At 39.4% G+C, this 21,418-nt stretch overlaps 1 protein-coding gene across 1 annotated transcript in view; it reads left to right on the top strand.

Annotated features, from left to right (window-relative positions):
• CYRIB (CYFIP related Rac1 interactor B) overlaps positions 1-21,418 on the top strand; it is a 132,872-nt gene that overhangs the window by 65,341 nt on the left and 46,113 nt on the right. Inside the window, exon 3 of the mRNA XM_050941504.1 lies at positions 5,290-5,325. The gene's annotated coding sequence lies outside the window, so the exon portion shown is untranslated. The remainder of the gene's footprint in view (positions 1-5,289; positions 5,326-21,418) is intronic.

Raw genomic sequence — 21,418 nt, 5'->3', positions numbered from 1 at the left:
TAGTTCATGCTTTGGTCTGAATGGGAAGTCAGGCTGCAAGAAACACATCAATAAGAAGGAAGAATGATAGGAAAGGGAAGGTGGTCATAATCTCCCTGCTATGTGTTGGGCATTTGACTGGTCCAAAAATAATCGGTCAATTGACTGGTCAAAAATGGTCAAATATTTTAAACCATTAATTTATTATAACAGTAACAAAAAAGAGTAGGAATTTAGGGTCTCTGGTTGGCTTGGCCGTAGAAACTTATGCCTAATTACAAAATGTTAGGTTAGCAGTTAAATGTGAATGCTATTCAAGACCGAAGAGTTACAAAAGAAAAATGAAAGTAAACAGAGATAAAAAACGTAGGAACTATAAAAGAAACCAGGCATTTTTAAATGTACATATTATACTAGGTAAGTGGTGGGCCAGTTCTTTGAGCATCTTGTTTTTCATTATTAACTCGTTATCTGATTCAACTGCTATGTCTATATCAGTGTCGACGTCATCAGTATCTCCTTGTTCTTCATCAGATGAATACGGAGTTAAATCTTCGTAGATTGTGATACATGCTCCCCAGTTTCCCAGCAGTGGAGGTCTTCAATCTATTTGGGTTTTTGAATGGATGGTTCCCAAACCAACCAGTTTCGTTCTGCACATGCAGTTGAACACTGAAGTGTTAAAAAGAATTTCTGCCACTGTAGTTAAAGAGCAAGGAGGACACAACCCTTTCCAGCGTGATGTAGGAGCAAACTGTTTTGATTCAACTGCTGGGATTGCATTTCAAATTGTTTTAATGACTTTTTGCTTTATAATTTGCTACTTCGATCAGAATTGCTTGTTTGTATTTCCTTTAAATTGGCAAAAGCCACCACGAGGTCACAGTGTGAATTAAATACATCATCAGAAAGGTCTTTACCCTGAAAATGTGCTCCAGAAGGTAGGCAACATTGTGTTGGAGTGATCACTTGATTTTTCTGTGATATTATTCTGTTGTCATATTCTCTTTAGCTTTTGTAAGTGGACTGTATTCAGTATTCTCACAAATACGTTTCTTGACATTCAAGAACTCCTCCTTGGCATCAGACAGTGTATAACTATCATTATCCATATTCTGAATGGACTGAGCTTATGGGTTCAAGCAGTGAAGTGAATTTTGAGTTTTGCGTCCAAGAGATACTTTCGTCAAGAATGTGAGTGTGGATATTCGTGGGCGTAACCCAGCCAATCGATGATGAAAAATGGCTTCTCGTATATGTTTTGTTTTTGAGAATCTTGACAATGCTTTTCACTTTTGACACATGAAGAGAAAGTTGTCAGATCTTTAACATCACCAGTAAAAAGCTGCGTTATCTGGGCAGCACATCTATAACACACAAGGTCTGGAGACTGATTTATTAACAGAGCCAGGCAGCTTTCATATTAGCTGCATTGTCAGTCACAACTGAAATTACCTTCAATGGACCCGTTCTCTGATTACATTTTTTAATTGGCCAGAAATATATTGAGCCATGTGGTGAAACTCAGTTGTGCATTGATTGTGGAATTACCCCCATGAAGTTGCTTATATTCTCATTGTGAATGTTGCACCATCCATCAGACACTAAAGACGCGTGAGGAGCTTGTGCAGTAAGAACACCAACTCTTTTTCACATTGTCCATTTTGGGATTCAGAAGACTTCCTGCAACCATTTCCTACTTGACACTTTGTAAATTGGATACGACTTATGAAAAAATTCTAGCATATAAGGATTTTCAGCCATATGACATTATGTATTGCTAGCATGAATAGCTCTAACAAACATACAGTCAAGTTTGTTTTTCTGGTCATTGGACATTCTGTTAAAAACTGCCAATTTGATGAACATCTGAAGACTTTCCTGGATTAGGAGTGTTTGATGCTATAGCAGATGAAATAGTAAAATTTGTATTAAAAAATGAAAAACTGCAATTAGCTTTACTTTAATTGTCTCTCATATTACTGTCTTCATCAAATACTACATGCGTTCAGATGCTGCTGCCAGAAGTGAAGTGGGAAATGTACAGAAGAAGAAAAATTTTGTTGCAGACGTATGACTGGACACACACATCACAAAAATTCAACAAGTGTTTCTCCATTCTGTCTTCACATGTCTCATACTTAGAAGAATAGAATGTGCACTTAGCCTTAACAGTTTTTCCATGTCTAGTAAAAAAACAAACACAAAAAAACAACAATGTACAAATTATTTAGGCTTTCTTGGATTCTGTATAATTCATTCACTGTTGTTAATGTCTCACCACTTCTGGAATGCTCTCTAGATTATGAAGTATCTCTTCTATTTCAGTCAACCAGTAGCCATTCAGTTCTGTTTCTAACTGGTGCTATCGCAGAAGACTCCAACCAATCGGTGTTTTAGGACATGCTGCCCCTTCTTTCCAGAACTCCTATAGACTTCTAGATAACATGGAAAGAGGGAGGCAGACAGCCCTGTAGCAAACCAATGGACTCATAAGCAAGAGGAAGAGGAACAGAATAGAAAGGGAGGTTCCTCTACCAAGATGTGATGTCATACTCCTCTCATTAGCATAGAACTTTTCATATTATCAGTAATGGTTGGCTGAGGATATGTGTCATGACTGGGACAAGGGTGGTCAGATCTAGTGGTTGGGACAAGAGTTGGGATCCAGGTTGAGTTGGGTACTGGTAGATCAGAGTCTGAGACAGGCCAGAGAGTGAACTGAGAATCAGGTGTCTGGAGGCATGCAGGGTCAGGTTACCAGGAGATTGGGATCAGGCGCCGGGTTACAGACAGCAATCGAAGAGCAAAGATGAGGACAAACCAGGGTCAGAAACTGGAGACTAGGGTCAATCACAACCAAGAATCTGGAGCAGAGACAGGCAGGCAGTCTGTGTTGTTGCTCAGGCATCTACCCTTCATAGCTTCCTTGTTTAAGTACTGGTATTGGCCACTCAGAGGCCATGAGGGGCCACCACTCAGGTCCTGCTGGCCTGTACCTCCTGCCAAGCCCAGCCTCACAGGGTCCTCCCATAGAAGCTCAGCTTGAGCCTCCTATGGTGATGCGGAGGCATCAGCAGCTGAGAAACCCTCGGTCCAGCCCTGCAGGTTCTAACGATAAGTGGGCGAGAGGGAGGTTATAAATGGGATATTCATTGAGGGAAGGAGTGGTGGGGTTTTTTTTTACATGGGCATTTAATGTGGGCTGTCCGCTTTGAAAGTGCGGGGAAGATGTTAGGGCAATTAAAAGCTGTGATACTTTTGTTTAAGGAAGAGGCTTAATGTCTGAACATTTTTCTCCTCTTTGTGTTGGAAGAGAGGGTTAATGACTTTGAACCCTCCTCTCCTCCCACTCCCTTCTGAGTTAGTTTCTTTGGGGCAGGAAGCATGTCTTTTAAATTGTTTACTGTGCTTTGAAAACTGCCAAGTACATGAATGATATAAAAATACATAATACATAATGTGTTTGTTCTGGAAGATTTAATGACACATCTAGAAGATGCTCAGCTTACAGTTGGCTCACCTTTTTCCCAGCAGGAGGCATTAGCATATAGTAAAGGGTATTGATCGAGATATTTAAGTAGGCTTGGTAACAGGTGGAACCATGGTACAATCAAAAAGATAGGCCACTGCCTACATCTGGACATTCTTACAGGAGTATTTGACAGGTGGTCAAATAATAGGGCGCTAGTTACTGGGCAGATGACATTATTTGACCAGTCAGCTGACCGGCTTGCCAAGCCTAGCCTTGATACCAGGCTCCATGGAATAGGGTAGGGCACATGCACAATAGTCCAATGTATTTAACCCTCGAGCAGAAAACTGGAGAGCAAGAAGCAGCTGCAGGCAGGTCCCAGCAGAGCAGGGAGACTAAACAGAATGTTAGGTGCTTGGCTGCAGCAAACTGGCAGATGCTATGGCAAAAGTTCTGATTTTATGTTATACTGGAAAAATGCCAAATTCCATTGTTGTAGATTTGTGTAGTCCACAAGGCTCTGGCTGAAACAATTCAGGCAGTTCACATGTCTTGGGTATTATTTCAGGTTGTCCATAGAGTCAGACAGGCATCACTGCTTTGGTTTATGCTCATTCATGGTTCGAGGTTATGTCTGTGACTATGAAGACCATAAACATTTTTTTTTAAAGAAAGCATAAAAAAGAGAGGAAAGGTGGGTTGTCGTGAGCTCTCAAAACCACTGTGTGACCTCCAGACTGAGAATCAGTGGAAGAAGCAGCTAATGTTGGTATTATTTGTAAGAAAGAGGGCAGTAGCCAGTCAGTAGAGGAGAAAGTAAGTGCTACTCACTCACAAAGAGTCCCCAGTCAGGAATCGGGGCTCTAATGTACTAAACACTGCCTATGTGTACACATGTGTGCGCACACAAAAGTAGTCTGAGATCATTAGTATCTGATATGGGTACTGCCGGGTAGGGGGCTAACGGGGGTTCCTCTTTCTCCCTCCAACCCTTCTCTCCTGGTGCTACAGTACCTGCTGAGTGTTCTTGTTTGGTACTGTTATCAGTAGAAAATATTGCAGATTCTAGCTTGGAATCTGCACTGGATTCAGTGGATTTCCCTGCTTTCTTTTGAGGCATGCTGTTAACATATTTTAGTAGTGTTTCTTTTTTATATTAACCCTAAAATGTTCGATAGTTGATGAAAATAACATATAGCACAGACTAGAGCTGTTCAGGAGCCATATAGCCTTCCTCACTGCGCAGATGTAACCCTTTGATGTATTTATCACGAGTGCAGACTCCTAAAAGAAGCATGTTCTGAGCACTGGAGCCAGACCTTCTGATGTTCTATTTTCAGAAGAGTCTCATGATACTTAGTGTCTTTTAAAGCTTCTCAGTCTCCTACAGTATTTGAAAACTTTTGCCTTTATTTGTATTGAGAGCCGAGATGTAATGATGGCATATATGTACTAATGACTAAATTAAAGCTAGCAAACTCCTCTAAAAACAAATTTTGAATCCAAGTTGCAAAATAATCAGAACTGCTTGGTCTATTCTGATATCTATCAGTGAAACGAACTAGCATGTGGTACTGAGCCCTTGGTTAAAAAACCCCCACACTTGTAAAAGGTCTCATACTGTTCACCGCTGGTGTTCTGTATGTTCAGCAGTTTCAAAAGAGAACAGTACAGTGGATCAAACAGATATATATTCTTTTTATAAAGCTAGGTAGTGTGTATTAAACGTCTTAAACGTAGGCTTTTATAACCATTTAATATTTATTAAAATGCTTTAAAAAATCTAGATACAGAAAATGTTATTTCATAAGGTATGTTTGTTTGTTTTTTTACAGACGGGGGCCAAAAACAGAGAGCAGCACTGGCTGTAGGTAAGAATTATAACTTATCTATCACTGTGTAAGTCCATTGGTGGGGAGAGAATTGGCCAAGGGAACTAAAACTATAAGCTTTTAAAAGATAGCAAATGGAAGAAAATTGTTAAGCTAGCATTAATCGTATCTTGAAGGAAAAGCTCCAGCTGGCTACTTTAATTTTAGAAATGTACAAAGCTCATTGGGAATTGCTTAGATTTTCAGCTAGAAAGGAATGCCTGAAGCTTATTCATGGTTGTTTGCAGTGCTATCTATTGCAGCCATGTTGGTCGCAGGGCAGATGAAAGAATATCTTTTATTGGGCCAATTTCTGATGGTGGAAGATACAAGCTTTTGAGCTTCTTATCTTCCACCATCAGAAGCTGGTCCAATAAAAGATACTACCCCACCTACCTTTTTTCTCTCACTTCTTTATTCATTGTCTTACTTTTAACCTTCAGAAGGTAGGAGAGAGAGTATAAATACGCTTGATCTACTAATTTTTTTCATTGAGATTCACTTTATACAGTATCTTGCCAGGGAGAAAACAGATAAAGGAGTCTTTTGCTTCTGCGTTGCTCCTTCAACATCATAACACAGTCTTCAACTTAATTAACTGTGAAGGAATAAGAAGATAACTTGAAGAAAGCTCATCGAAATGGCTTTCATTTAAAGAAACATGGGCTCTGAGCATGTAAATCATTGATAGCCTTTAAAAATGATAATGACCTTCAAGGGCAGTGTTTCTTAAACTCTTTGGAAGACCTACACAAAGAGAAAACTAATTGCTTCAGATCTTTGCTACACACTAAAGATGCTTAATGTGGCTACAGTTGCATCTGCTTTAGGATCTTTCCTAAACCAGATGGTTTACCTTCAAAACAAGCAACATCTTCTACCACCTTTTTAAGATTCTGTGAAATGAGAAAGGGGTGTGCAGTATAAATACCCTATCTTTTAGCTTTTTGTCTTGCAGTCATATAAGGTAGCACATAGAGCATCATTGTATTGTACCTCCATGTTTATATGGTGTTGTGCCAACAGTGCTGGCTGTCTCTTAGCTAGAGATGCTGAAGAAGATACCACTGGCACCACACAGAAGAAAAATGAACCTTACATCTTAGTTTTGATGCATCATCAAGAAAGCGTTTGAATCAAGGGGAAAAATTACCTGCATCTGTCCTGTCTGATTAGCGTTGGGAGTAGCATCAAGAAGTCTCTTCATTGGCAATGAAACTAACCCTCTTATTTAAGGAATAAGAATATAGGGGGATAGGAACATATTTTATGAGATTGTTCTATATAGAGAAGTGTGGCACTGAGGAATGTAGGTCATTTTCCCAATGTCACATGGGAAGTCTGTGGCAAAGCTGGGAATTGCCTCAATTGCCTGGGTCCTGGTCCAGTGCCTGAAGCATAAATCCATCTTTCCTTTCCATTCTTCAGCTTCGGTTAAGAGTTGTTACTAGTAACATTGTAAAAACAGAGTCACTAGTGAACTAATTGATTGGTACGCAGTGTAATATAGTAATGGTTAGGAATTTAACTGATTTTTAGTTAAGTGCTTATTTCAGATGTTAAGTGTTCATCTCAGTTCCTGGGAGACTTCAGTTCAGTAATATGTGACCATGCAAGTAACGGAGTGTTCTCACCTCATATTTGGTAACTCCTCGATGCCTAGCTTCCAGCTCTTCTTTTTTTTTCGGTTGTTGACTTTTATAGTCTCTTCTCCCTTTGATGGAAAAGAGCTTTTTATGTATATACATCAAAAGGTGGTTAAACCTTTTTGTGTCTGCATACTTGTCTCATGTTTTTTTACAAGAAGGTTTGATATATCACTGATCCCTCTAAATCTAATTTTAAGTACTTTGTGGTAAGATTCCTGGCAGTTCTGATATTGGCTGTCTCCTCGTTAAAAATCAGATATCCAAAGCAGGGAATATTTTCATAGTCTACAAGATCACAAGTAAGTGGAATTTAGGATTATGAGGAAATAGTAATGTATGTAGGTCAAGAGAACTTGTTCAATATTTGCTTTAGAATGTATACAGGGAGACATGAAGTCTTTTACAGAGGAAGGGTGTAAACTGCCCCCGTGGTAGTGACTTGGCACCATTCAAGAACCAGACTCCTAGTAAGTGAGCTGCCATACCAAATAAAGAACAAAACCTCTCACAATATAATGTTCCAGGCTAATTCCTGTAGTATTAGCCAATAACTATGTTCTTGTCAACTGAAGATAAGCAAGTGAAAGTGCCTATACTTGTTCTCGGCGGTTATGATAGTGGGGAAAAACATGGCCTATGCAAGATCTAAATGTGAACATAAATTGGCTTCCTGAGAGTCGGAAGTATATATGAAAGTCCAAGTGTTAAAAATCTTTAGTGTTTTCATTTAATTCTACTCTTTTTCAAAGCTTTCATATATTTTAATCAATAAAACACTGGTTTCTTTTGAAGATACAGTCTTTCTTTTAGAGCTGCAACCCAAATTTAAAAAGTGAAGCACTGTTGGGCCAACATTGTAAAGGATGGCTGTTATCCTTCTAGCTTTGGCCCTATTTTATGGATGCAAAAAGTATGATCCTCAAAATCCTCATACTGAGTCCCCCAGAGATTTGTGGCAGCTATTTTAGTATTTGAAAATCTCCAATTTTGACTTTGGGAATGGAAGCAATATCATTCTAGGAGCCAAACGTAACCTGCTGCCTCTATCAACAGTTAACACAGCTGGAATCTATCATGATGTATTGACTCAGTCTCATCCAAATTCTGCCAAACAAATAGGACTGCACTTAGTAAGTATGCTGGAAATGGAGACCCCATACAGGTTAATCTGATGGACTTCCAATACCAAAATTGAACCACGCCTTTTCAGGTTCTTGGCTCTGAAGGCTACAGGATCTGAAGTGCTCTCTTGTCCTTGGAGCTGGCCTGTGTATTTCCTAGTTAACTCTCATAGGCTGATAGTTGAATGTATAGAAAAACAACTTTATATCTTTCAAATACTGAGTGTATCTTCTTTTTTGCTGATATGCAAAACAAAATTTAGGACTAGGAGCAAGAATATGGAAATGAGGTATTTACATAATTAAATAGGTGGTTATCGATAATTATCACAGTCATGACCATTTTGATCTGTGATGGTTGATGGTTGGTTAAAGTGAACTAACGGTTTTCATTTATTTTGAAGAATCTTCTCCTGTTTTTGCTATAGTTTTATCTAATACTTTTTCTCTAGCTACAGTGCATAGAAACAACACATGGTTTGCAGATTGCAGGATTAGTGAGGCATTGTGGACAGAGACCTTCATGTACTTTCCACTGTTCCAATAACAATTTTTTTAACTGAGGCAATATGAATGTTCAGGTCACAATCTAGCGTCAGGATAGCTGTGCACTTAGACTGGCATTTGGGTGGGGAAATAAAGTTATTAAATGACTCCTCTCCTCTAGATAAGTGAAATTCACACTAAAAATGCAATAAATCAATAAATAATAGATCTGTGTGAAAATATTTGAAATTTTTTCTGAATGATGTCTTGAGGAAAAAAGACTTAAGTTTGAAACTTTAAATGGATAAACCTATGATCTGAAAGTGTTAGATTTTTTTTTAAAGGGTTGCTTAGTGCTTGATAAAGGTGCTAGACTGACAGCCCTGAAATAGAAAATCCTGTATTATTGCTGTAAAACACAATAAATATGCATAGCACTTTACAAAGAGAGTAAGACAATCCTTGCACTGAGAATTACAAGATTTAGCCACAGAAAAGGTAAGCGCTCCCACCTCATCCCTTTTGTGAAGGTGTCACTTCTAAAAGTGAAGAAGGTATTCTTAATCACTTAATGTATGGCCTTTTGGCTAACACTATGTAGTATGAGCTCTATAACATTGGACACCCATCCCTTAGAAAATATACTAAACCCATCAATTTATTTCAAATAATCTACTGAACAGGCGTGAGGTAATGATTTCTCTCATTGAGTATTAACCTGATCTGGATCAAGGGTGAAGGTCTGTATCCCAGTCTAAATCACTGAGCTTTCCAAAGCACAATACGAAATTTTTAATATGTCTTGCAGCTTTATTTATGTGAATTTCTTGATACCTATTCCATGGCTGTGTAAAATTTCTTCATTCTATTAGTGTTTTAAGTGTCTTTGAAAGGAAACAAATGTATTAATGTCACAAGGTGGTACCAGTGATTTGAGGATCTTGGCTGGCACAGTGTACTGTGCAGAAGAAGAGGAACTGCATGCCTAGGGATATGCAGAGAAAAATCTACTATGATAATTCTTTCTCTGATGTTGTGATGAGTATTTCCCCTGGTCTGCAAGGTCAAGTTGTAAAAGAATGACCTCTCCAGGTGGAGATGTAGTACTACAAGATAATTTTTATTTGAAAGATTGAACCTGAAGGCACAGACTGCTTGCACTTGAATGTAAATGTGCTGTAACTAAGACTGGTGGTATAATATTACTACTGTTTACACCGAGCATTGAACTCAACTTTGAAAAATTGTTTCCTCTTTTCCATTTATTCATTCTAAGAATTATTTAGATCTGTTATCTTTCAGTACAAACTGTTTAACTTAATAAGGACCGGCAAATAACTTTTTCATCTTAAAAAAAGTACAGTTTAGAAATATTTTACGTAATCATGATGCAAATATAAAACTAAGTGCAAAATGTGTGCTTGGAACACCTACCCAACGGAGATCTGGAGGTAAGATAGAGAGTACATCCTTTAGCTCGTGTCCTTATGAAAAGGAAAAGTACATTGTTAATAGTCAAGTCTGTCTTAACCCTGGATTTACATACTCCAAGATGAACTGCACCCAGTTTTTGGCTGTGAGCAAGTCAGTTTGTAAAGTGTAGTAATTATTCCAGAATAAAAGTGACTTCTATTCCGCAGTAGTGTCTACATGGTGAACTTTTCTTATTTTGCAGTATCTGTGCTAGCTAGTTTCCCTATGTACATGAGGCCTTACACTGAGCTCCCACTTCTCCAATTCTTGAAGAAAGTTCCACAGAATCTTTAGTGTCTGCACAGAATAGACCAGATTCAACTCAAGGTCTCATCAGTGATTCGTACTCAAGAAATAACATGATATTCTATTTTTCTTTCAAAATGAAGAAGGAATCAGTCCTGCCAAAACTTTGAAACTATGATTTCAGGGAATCTAGGGGTTGCTTTGCTCACTAAGCCATTTTCTCTGGCAAATAATGAGGAGATCCTGGGAAGAAAGGCCTGTGATTTGAACTCCTACATTCTGCCACAGGAGAGACTATTGATACTACTATAAAAATATCACTCCCATCAAAATAGTTCCTTAAATAAAAACGAATGTTTTACTTTCCTCTAAAATTAGAAGGAAACTTACTCACAACTCAGATCTTGGTAAAGCACGGCTCCGCTGTGAGTCCTATAATCTCATGTCAACCTGCTTGTGAGGAACTCTCCAAGTAGATAACAATTTGAACAGAACATAAGAATGGCCGTACTTGGTCAGACCAAAGGTCCGTCTAGCCCAGTATCCTGTCTTCTAACAGTGACCAATGCCAGGTGCCCCAGAGGGAATGAACAGAATAGGTAATCATCAAGTTAACCATCCCCTGTCACCTATTCTCAGCTTCTGGCAAATAGAGGCTAGGGATGCCATTGATGGACCTGTCCTCCATGAATTTACCTAGTTCTTTTGTGAGCCCTATTGCATTACTGATCTAATTTCAGAGAATGCAATATTTTTCTTGTCAAAGAACAATGCATAAACTGTTCTAACTGCAGAATTGAAGGGCCACTTATGGAAAAACATTGTAGTTTAGCAGAATATTGTTCCAAGATAAAACTGGTCTGTGTGAAAACTATGATGTTCTTGTAGTGGCTCTTTTAAGAGCTACCACTAGATGTCAGTCATGGAAAAGAATACCAAAACTTAAATTCGATGGTGAGAATGTTAAGCAGTAAAATATGCTCTAGTAATTTGTGTATTAAATAGGTAAAGCATAAATAGATTTCGGAGTTGCTCATATGAAATTCATGGTAGTTTCTATTCTTTAATCTGAATCATGCATTGAAATAAGTAAATGTCCATGTCTCTAAATTTGCATCTTTTCCATGTTAAAAAATAAAAATTCCACAAGAGCTGTTCTGTCATTGGATTTTAAACCTGCATCTCTGTTGTTGAGTTGTTACGCAGTCTAAATTAATAGTATCTATAAACATTAGTAGGGCTCTGTTTTTTTCCACTCAATCTACAAGTTGAGCATTCTCAATGAGCAGTTGAGCAGATTGTTTATAAGCTTGTAGAAGTGTCTGAATAGCTGCTAGATGTTCAACTAAACATCTGTTGGAATAATCCTTTCCAAGCTGGACGTTAATGTTTGTTTGTACAATGCAGTCCCTGAGTTATAACGTTAGATCCTTAGTTCCCTTAGGTGAACCTCATTAGGTAACATCTGTAATACTAGTATTCAGCGTGTTTCAGTAGATGGAGATGGTTAAATTTTTTAGTATTCCTGTTCCTTCATATGGCTCCTTTTGGAGGGGGAAAAAATAACTATGGAGATGGGACAGTAATGTGGACTGCATTTAGAGCCAAGTAAAATATTATTAAGATCTTTCTGGACCCTTTCTGTGAAAGGATTAACTCTCTAGTATCATTGCTTACAAACCTCTCTGCATTCCTGGAGCCTGCCATCAGCCTTGAAAGCTGAATGTAGCTAGCTCCTCTGAATTCCACAATATTGATGGTGAAGCTTCAGAGTATAACCTCAACTTCCCATTTCCTCTTCCCTCCCAATCACAAACTCTATATTTCATGAGGAAAGAGAGCAAATAATTCAAACCAATTGGGAAGCTACTTTCTGAGGTCATGCTCAGGCCATTAGCTGACTAATCTAATTCTGGGACATTATATATTCAGAAAATAACTGTTATTCATTAAGCAGGGAAGAGCTGGCTATCTATTTGTGATACATTTTAATAAAAACATGTTCAGTGTGCCTTAAAAGACAGAGTTGCCAAATTGATTTCCAGCTGGACTCTTATCTGTCAATCTCTGCCTTTTTATTGTAATATGGGTGGTCTGTCAGGTATGTGATGTTGTGGAATGTGTCTGTCTTTCCAACTGATAGAATGCTGTTTTTTCCAGAGGCCAAACAAACAGCATGATGAAGGGATTCTTTCTCAGTTACAAATGCTTGCCTGACTTAAAAATGTCCATAGGATCCAGTTCCCAACAAAGAAAATAAATTTTTAATGTTTTTAATGGTATGTATTCTTGCATGTCTGAGGGTTGGGAGAGGAATCTCAACTAGAATACAGTTGACCTTAAATATATTGAACATTACTATTGATTTTAAACATCATAGCTGTCAGTGTTAATGTGCATTTAAATGCAAATAATAAACCATCACAGGAATATTGTAGAGGAAAAACAGAAAATACTAAAAAGATGAGTTGATTTAGTCTTTAAACAAACAGCCTCATTGATTACAAATATATCTTCCTGTATTTGTACATTATCTGAGTTAAAAGCATGGCAATTTTGTACCTCACATCTTTTACATTTGGCACAATTCTTGATTCTCCTGTTTTCTTACATAAATACTAAAAAGGGGTTTATCATTCACTGAGCATATATTTTGTTATTCACCATTTGGGAGCAACGTACTTTAATGTACAGTTCCCCTCAGGGAATCAGTCTGTAGTGCTTGGGAATTTGGTTACATCATGTACTTGTATTAAATTTCTTCTGGATTCAGTAAAAAACTGAAATCTGTCAGGGGTGTTTTCAGCATGAAGGGCATGCGTGCGAGTGTTGTTTTGAAAATATGCCTTTGCTTTCCGCTTGTCTGATCTTGACACTGCACTCAGCATCATACAGCCCCGTAAGGCTGTAATTGGCCAAATCATTGTAATCAAATGTGACATTCCATATGTCTTATTTTTTGAAAGTAGGTCAAGTTTGAAACCATTCTCTTAGCTAGCCCTTCTGTTTCCCACAACCTGTTCCACATGGCCTGAGCATTGGCAAAAATACCTTGAGTGCCAGGAGGGATTATGGGCAGCTTCACAGGCATAGTCAGAGTTTTGTGGACTGAGTGATTAGTAGTAGCATTTATTTTCTCTCTAGCTTTATCTTGCTAGCTTTGTGGTAACAGAAAAAAGTACAGGAGAATCTCAGAGTTACAAATACCTCAGGAATGGAGGTTGTTTGTAACAGAAATATTCATAACTCTGAACAAAACATTATGGTTGTTCTTTCCAAAGTTTACAACTGAACATTGTCTTAATACAGCTTTGAAACTTTACTATGCAGAAGAAAAATGCTGCTTTTGACCATCTTAATTTAAATGAAACAAGCACAGAAACAGTTTCCTTACCGTGTCAAATCTTTTTTAAACTTTTCCTTTATATTTTTAGTAGTTTACATTTAACACAGTACTGTACTTCATTCCCTCCCCCCCAGCCTCTTTTTGTGTGTATCTTGTCTCTGCTGCTGCCTGATGGTGTACTTCCAGTTCCAAATGAGGTGTGTGGTTGACTGGTCAGTTCATAACTCTGCTGTTCTTAACTCTGAGTTCCTACAGTAATGCTGAGGAGTTCTTAAAAAAAATAAGAACTTCAGTTTTCACTAATATTGAGTTAAGTTTGTAAATAAGTAAAAATAACTGGAAGTAGACAGCTAGAGGTATGAGGCAAGAGAGAAGTTGTCATCTTGGTTGCTGTCTGACTCCTTATTGGAACAGTATAGAGCTGAGAGGGAAGCTGGAGGTGAACGCCCCAGTGATTCAGGGGATTGGGCATGATCATGAATGGGAAATAAACGCAACAGTGCTTTACAACATATTCAGTTGATGGGGAACCCCAACAACAGACCTGCTTGCTACTTACCAGATCAAGAAATGTCCCCGCTACTGCTCCAGAGCTAGACTGGGGAAACAGTTCCTAAGAGATACTTACCTCCTTCAGTGGGGCAGAGAGCTGCTATATGCTTTTCCTCCATTCCCTCTGATATCAAAGGTCCTATTAATAATTCAGGAAAAGTCAAAAGTTATACTGATATGCACCCACATTGCCGAGATAAATGTGGTACCCATGCATGACATAGCTAGCAATGTGTCCTCCAATTCTTCTTCAACCCATTCCTCACCTACTCTCCCTAAATGATAGACAGATCCATCATCCCAACTTACAGGTCCTCTGGCTTCAGGCTTGGCTCCTTGTGGTTCCCACACAGAGAGAGCTGCTGCTCCAAGGAGGTGAAGGAAGTGTTACTACACTGTGGAAAATCTAGGACTCATCGCACTTATCTGCAAAAGTGGAAACAATTCCAAATTTGGTGGAGTTCCAAACAAGTTTCTCTGACATCTTCCTCCTTTCCCTTGATCCTAAATTATATACTAGATGTTAAAAGGGCTGGTCTCTCTCTTAGCTCACTCCAAGTGCATTTTGGGACATAACGGCCTTCTACCAGCAGGTGGATGGATATTTGGTATTCACCCACCCAACAACATGAAGATTGCTCAGGAGCATAGGAAAACTATTCCCGTACATCAAACACCCAACTCCAACATGGGACCTCAGTCTAGTTCTAAAGACCCTAACTAGACCACCCTGCGATCAGAGGTGTGGGGGAGCAGATATACCTACAGTGTAGCAGCCATAGGGACACACATCTCGAAGAACCATCGTTACTGCACAAGGTGAGTAATTTCTTCTTATCCTATTCACTTCCACACACATCTCCCTTCCTTCAAAAGCCTATTACAAAAAGTGCCCTTGTTACTTCATCTAGGAGCCATAGAAGAGATTCCACAGAAATATGGAAAAGTTTTTACTCCATAAGTACTTTCCTCCAAAGTACAAACAGGGAGTCTTTTGTCCTGTCTTAGACTTTGAAGAGACTGAACAAATGTACATACCACCTCGGATTCAAGATGGTAGCAGTTGCCTCAATCTTTCTGTTCCTGTCAGGTTCAAGACTAATTTGTGGCTCTCGAAGGATGCTTGCTACCATGTAGCCATCCATCCAGCCCACCATGGGTGGTATTGTGAAGTCAAATCATTACCAGTACAAGGCACTGCCATTTGGATTCTCCACAGCACAGAGTGTCTTCATGAAATGCCTTGCTGTGGTAGCAGTCTGCATTTGCCCATACTTGGATGACTGACAGATGACAGGTACATCATAGTGGGAGGCAGTAACAAACCTGTAATGTGCTGTACCCCTTTTCACCCAGCTGGGCTTTCTAGAGAATTGAAAATAATCATTTACCCCAGTACATATGATAGAGTTCATAGGATCCTTGTTTGACTCCAGGTCTGAGAGAGAATACCTGCCCAAGGACAGGTTCCAGTCACTACAAGCTTTCATTCATGCTCTGGTTATCATGACCAGCTATGACAATATGAACATATCTTGCAATGCTAGGCCACATGCTGGCATTCATGTACATGATTTGATGCCACTTGCCAGACTTTCAGCACTGACTCAGACCAGTCTGTTATCTGGGGAAACGTCAGACAGACTAGAGGGGCTTAATACCACAACATATTATTGCAGAGCTGGCTTAGAACCCAAGGGACAGGCTGGAGAGCTCATTTGGAGCACATACAGATTCAAGGAACTTGTTCCCCAAACCACTTGATTAGTTCAGAGCCATCAGACTAGCCTATGTGACATCCTTCCATGTCCTCAAAAACTTGGTGTTGCAGATCTTCACACACAGTATGATAGTTATGCTATACATTCACAGTCCCGAAACTGTGAGACCTAAGCTTGTTGGAAGTGGTACACTATGACTGTCCCCTTTAAGGAGTAGTGGAACCTAGGACCAGCTAATCTCCGTTTCCATAATATATAGCCCCTTTACAGAAACAGAGGTCTGCTTCAAGGGAGCAGCAGACTAGCTGGAGAGTGGGGAGGAGTTAATCATGTAGCTACTTCCTTTAATATACAACCCAGCTGTTAGGTGACTCCCAGGAGGAGAAAGAAGGCAGACAGCGTGAAGAGGACAATTGCAGGGGAGCACTGAGTCAGGAGAGAGGCTCCCTGGGACGGAACCCTGCTAGAATCACAATACAGCCCAAGTTGGAGGGCCGTGGGTCTTCTGAATCCGGGGAAGGAGTTGAGATCAGCACATGAGGAGACTAAGAAAGACTTCTCAGAGATTCCAGGGACTGCAGTGGGACTGGCAGAGCTCTCTGGCTCAGAGGGAACTGGAGGGGACTTGGGAATAAGAGCAGCTTGGAGCTCAAGTTGCCTGGTGCCCAAGTAAGGATCAGAGACCCATTTTCAATAGAAGACACCTTGCCAGATGGCATCTCAGCTGAGGAGAAGAAAGAGTTGATTGAACTGTCATATGATGATGGACCCATGCTCAAATTCAACAAAGTGCAGCTCAGCCACTTTTGCTTAGAATGAGAGGAGTTAACCTGATAAGGACGGAGCTCTGAAACTTTTGATGCCTTTCAGCACTACATAGCTCTGGAAGACTGGCTTTTCTGCAATTGCTATTTTAAAAAAAGTACAGTTCAGTGATGACAGATGGTATCTCTTATGGATAGACCTGGCAGAATTCAATTTTAATTTTTTTAAAATTTTGATGGGTAATATGTTTATTTTTAAGCTCTTTTCAATTTTTATCAATTAAAATGTTCTGAGTTGTTCAAAATTATGAGTTCAAAGCCTTTTTTTCTTTTCCTTTTTATCAATTTGTGGGAGATTATGGGTGAGTCAGATGATTGATTAATGAAGACTGATGTTGAGATTCAAAAAGTAAAATCTTTGCAACCTTTAAAACACAAGTTGTCAGCATCACATGTCTATATACCTTTAAATCAAACTAAATTCTCAAGTAGCATTTTTTCTAACTTCACCTATCTGTAAATTTCAGTTATTATCGATGGAATTTTTTTTGTTGGTTTATGAATGTATGGTGAAATCAATATTTACTGACATTTACTGATAATCTAATCTTTCCAAATCTACATCCTGTTTCAGAGTGACCAGTACTGGCTTGGCTAAGGTTTGATTACAGATATTATGAACAGTTAGAACTTCAGGAATTTGAAACCTTCTTGGCCTGCTGTTCCTTCATCCTGGAAGTATCGACAAGAGTCTGGGCCAAAAGGCTTCAACCTTGATTGACCCATTTGGAAGTCTCAGATGAGCATCAGACTCTGCCTTTGTACCAGTCAGAGTGAAAGCCTTGGCACTGTCTTGATAATCAGTGTGTCTGCAATCAGTATTTGAAATGAGCATGTAATTACAGCATTTTTGGGCACTTAAATTGGGTGCAGCCTTTTCTTTTGAAAGATGAATACAGTATTTTTTTTCACTTCGTTGTATGATGGTAAGGCTTTCTTTTTTTTCTTCAGAATACATAACTATTTAGGCCTTTGTCTAAATTATTTATATTAGGGCTTTTGGTGCTCCTGTAAATTCCAAGCTCCTATCTTTGTTCATATGACAGGCCCACAGTTGTTAAAAATCAAATTAGCCTTTCCTATGTATTGAAGTGTATTAGTTTTCCCCCCTTTTTAATACTGTATTTTCAGTGCATTGAAAATTAGATAATCAGGCAATATTCTGAACGTTTCCTCGGTGGGTTAAGTTTTTGAGAATTCAAAGAGTGGAGCTGTGGTCGTAATCCACTCTTTTGAAACTCCAGAAAGCATTACTTTCTTTCAAGAGGCCAGACTTCATATACTATGAAAATTTTTGGAAGCCTTGAGTACTTTTTTTCATTTTGTTCTGAAACTAGCTAGCAAAACCAAATATTTTCTAATTTGACTTTGTCTTTTTTGCTTCTACCTAACAATTTTTCATTTAGTTGATACTATTTAGTGTCTAAATAACGACCATTTGTTCCCAAGCCTATCTGTCTTCTAATTTTAAACTGAAATTGAAAATATATATAGTTTTAGGCCTTTGATAAGGAATCGTGGTTGTCTGAGCAAACGCTATATAAAGATTTTTTTCTGCTCATAGTTAAAATATATCTTGTAAACACTCTATTTGCTCATGAATTCATTGTCTGAGAAGTCTGCTCACCTTTAAATTCTAACTGGCACAAAATGACAAGTCCAGGCATCATTGTATTTGTGCAGCACATTACATCTGGCTATATTTGCTCAGAATAGAAATTGAGAGAGACGAATTTCTTATGTGTGCTTCTCTTTTGTGAGAAAAGTGCACTAAGCAGTTTACCTTTAGGTAATCACATTTCTGTTTATAAATCCAGCATGTGTTCTGTGATATTTCACCATAGGGCTTCAATGAAGCATGGCAATAGTTTTATTTGTTAACCTTATTCCTAGAAAAGAAACTTGGAATAGTAGATTTCTGCAGGAAATGAAAATCCATTATATGAAGACATTTGTGACTGAGGAGTTGTTAGGCACAAAACTGTATTTCCCCTCTAGCTTATTTTAGGGGGAGAAAGGGGTTTTATTGAATAGTCCACAATTTTTAAAACTGCTCTCAGATGATGGCTATAGATTTTTCCTAGAATATTTTATCTTTTTCTCAATCCAGCAGCGCACTCTCGCAGACCCACTTAATCTGACCATGTGGTTGCAACGATGGCAGAAAATTCCTGTGTCTGTAACTAATGTCTGGCCCAAAACAAAAGTCAGAAAACAAAAATATATATAATTTTAGAATGGAAAATATTGGAGGGAACTTTTGGGCAGCTCAAGGATGTGCATAAGGATATTTATTATGTATAGTGAAACGTAAATATTTGTTTCTCTTTGAGCAGGTAACAAAAGTGTCCTAAGTTATGCAGCTACATAAGCATTTGAGAGGAGGGATAATTGTTTAACTAAGGCACTAGATTGGGATTCAGAAGATGATCTGAGTTTTACTTCTGGCTCTGCTACAAACTTTCTGTATGACAATGGGAAGTCACATTTTGTCTTAATTCCCCATCTGAAACTCTAAGGATGAATTCATTTTATTTCTGGTGCTCATCGCTGTAGTATCTGAGCACTTCTCAAACAATGAATATGTACTCAGAATACACTTGTGAGGTAAGCGTTAGTTATTCCCATTTTACTTCCCTGCCTCACAAGTGGGTTTTGAGGAAAAAGTCAAAAATTTGTGACAGGCTCAGATGTTCTGGCAAGGAGCATTGTGAAAGTGTGTGTATATTTAGGAAAAATTCAATCTGTCTGAACAACTCCTCAAAATATGAGTCTAACTACATTGCTGAAATAGCAAGGTCAAGCTTTTCCTAAACAAGTGCTTAAAGTTAGGCTTCTGAGTCCATATTTAGGCAGCTAAATAAGTGACCTGACTTTCAGAAGTGTCAGTAAGTGCTTGTGTTTACTTTTGTAGCTATCAAGTTTGTGTTTCTTTGAAATGTAGCAAATTCTAATGAGATATTAACCAGTAGGAAACCATTTGTAGTGATATTTGTAGAGACCCCTGTGACCTTTCAGTAAGCTGGGAAATAAATTAATCTATAGTAACAAGCTTCTGAGAGCCAAAAATACCAAAAATTACCTTGTGTTGGGGGTATTTTAACCTACTAAAATACATAGTTCATTATTGTCTTAACTTCAGGCCCTGTTCTTGGTGGGCTGGGGAAGTGCTGGGAGGCCGGGTTAGTTGTAGGTTCTCCTGCAAAATAGTTTTTAAGGCTGTAGGGGTGGGTTTCGAGTATATTTAGCTGCTGTTTTATCTTAGTCTTATTTCTCAATTTTATATTTGTTGGTAAGCATTGCAAACCTTTTATGCAGTAGCCAGACAAACAAAGGAGCATACAGCTTGTCAGGAGAGTGTAGACTCTGAAGTTTTGTTTTGTTTTTAAATGTTAGGGAGGTCCATCATGGTCAGTTGGCTTACATTTTAGGGTGCCTTGATAAGAAAAAGGGCTAGAGGCTTACCTTTTAAATTATGTTTTAGAATTTGCTGGAACCCTATGGACCATTCTTATGTGCTTAATTCTCCAATGAGTAATTTCACAAATGTATTTCCCAGCCTCCTTAGACTCATATACTTTAAAGCCAGAAGGGACCATCATGATCATCTACTCTGACCTCCTGCATATGGTAGGCCATGGAACCTCACCCACCCACTCCTGTACTAGACTTGTAACCTCTGGCTCAGTTACGGAAGTCCTCAAATCATGCTTTAAAGACTTCAAGTTACCACCATTTACGGTAGTTTAAACTTTCAAGTGACCCGTGTCCCATGCTGTAGAGGAAGGCAAAAAAAACCCCAGGGTTTCTGCCAATCTAACTATGGGGAAAATTCCTTCCCGACCCCAGATATGGCAGTCAGTTGGACCCTGAATATTTTGGCAAGACCCAACAAGAAAACACCTGGGAAAGAATCCTCTGTAGCCAGGGTTCTCAACCTTTTTCTCTCTGAGGCCCCCCTCGGCATGCTATAAAAATGCCAGGGTCAAGCGGGGGTTTCTTGGGGCAGGGGCCATGGACATAGGGGTAGTTTGACTTCTATTTTGGGGGAGCAGGGGCCAGCAGGGCTTGAGCCACCTCCACATGGTGGGGTCCAGGGAGAGAGTGCCACCTCCACCCCCTGGATGGGGGGGGCACATAAGCAAAAATGATAACTCAAAGGTGGGGGACTTAACTCAAAAAAAAGTTTGAAAACAGCTTAGAGTGCAGGGAGGAGGTAGCTAGGGGCTTTGTGCAGAGAGGGAGTGGCTGTGTGTGCAAGGAGGGCAGTACTAGGGGCTGTGTGTGGGTAGGGGGCAGCTCAGGGTGTAGAGAGGATGCAGCTCAGGGTGTAGAGAGAGGAGTATTAGGGGCTGTGCACTGGGAGGACTCCTGTATGGTCCTTGTTCCCAGAAGGGTCTGCCGGGTCTCCCCACCCAGGTGGGCTCTTATTGGCTGCCTCTGTGGGAGCAAAGAGGGCTGGAAGCTGAGGAGCAACTTCAACCAGGGGCACCAGCAGGAGAGGAGGGAACACTGCCGCTGCCTCCTCCATGGCACCAGCCAGAGCAGCAGCTGCCCTGTGCTGCCCAGCTCCGGCTTCCTGCCTCTGACCTGGCCAGGGGGTGAGGAGAGGAGCTTGCGGCGGGGAGGTGTGGAGCTGCCACCTGGAATACTGTGCTCTTGTGCTGCAGTTTTT

This window comes from Gopherus flavomarginatus, chromosome 2 (genome assembly GCF_025201925.1).
Source record: "Gopherus flavomarginatus isolate rGopFla2 chromosome 2, rGopFla2.mat.asm, whole genome shotgun sequence".
Taxonomy (NCBI): domain Eukaryota; kingdom Metazoa; phylum Chordata; order Testudines; family Testudinidae; genus Gopherus; species Gopherus flavomarginatus.
This window is presented reverse-complemented; position numbering and strand designations above follow the sequence as displayed.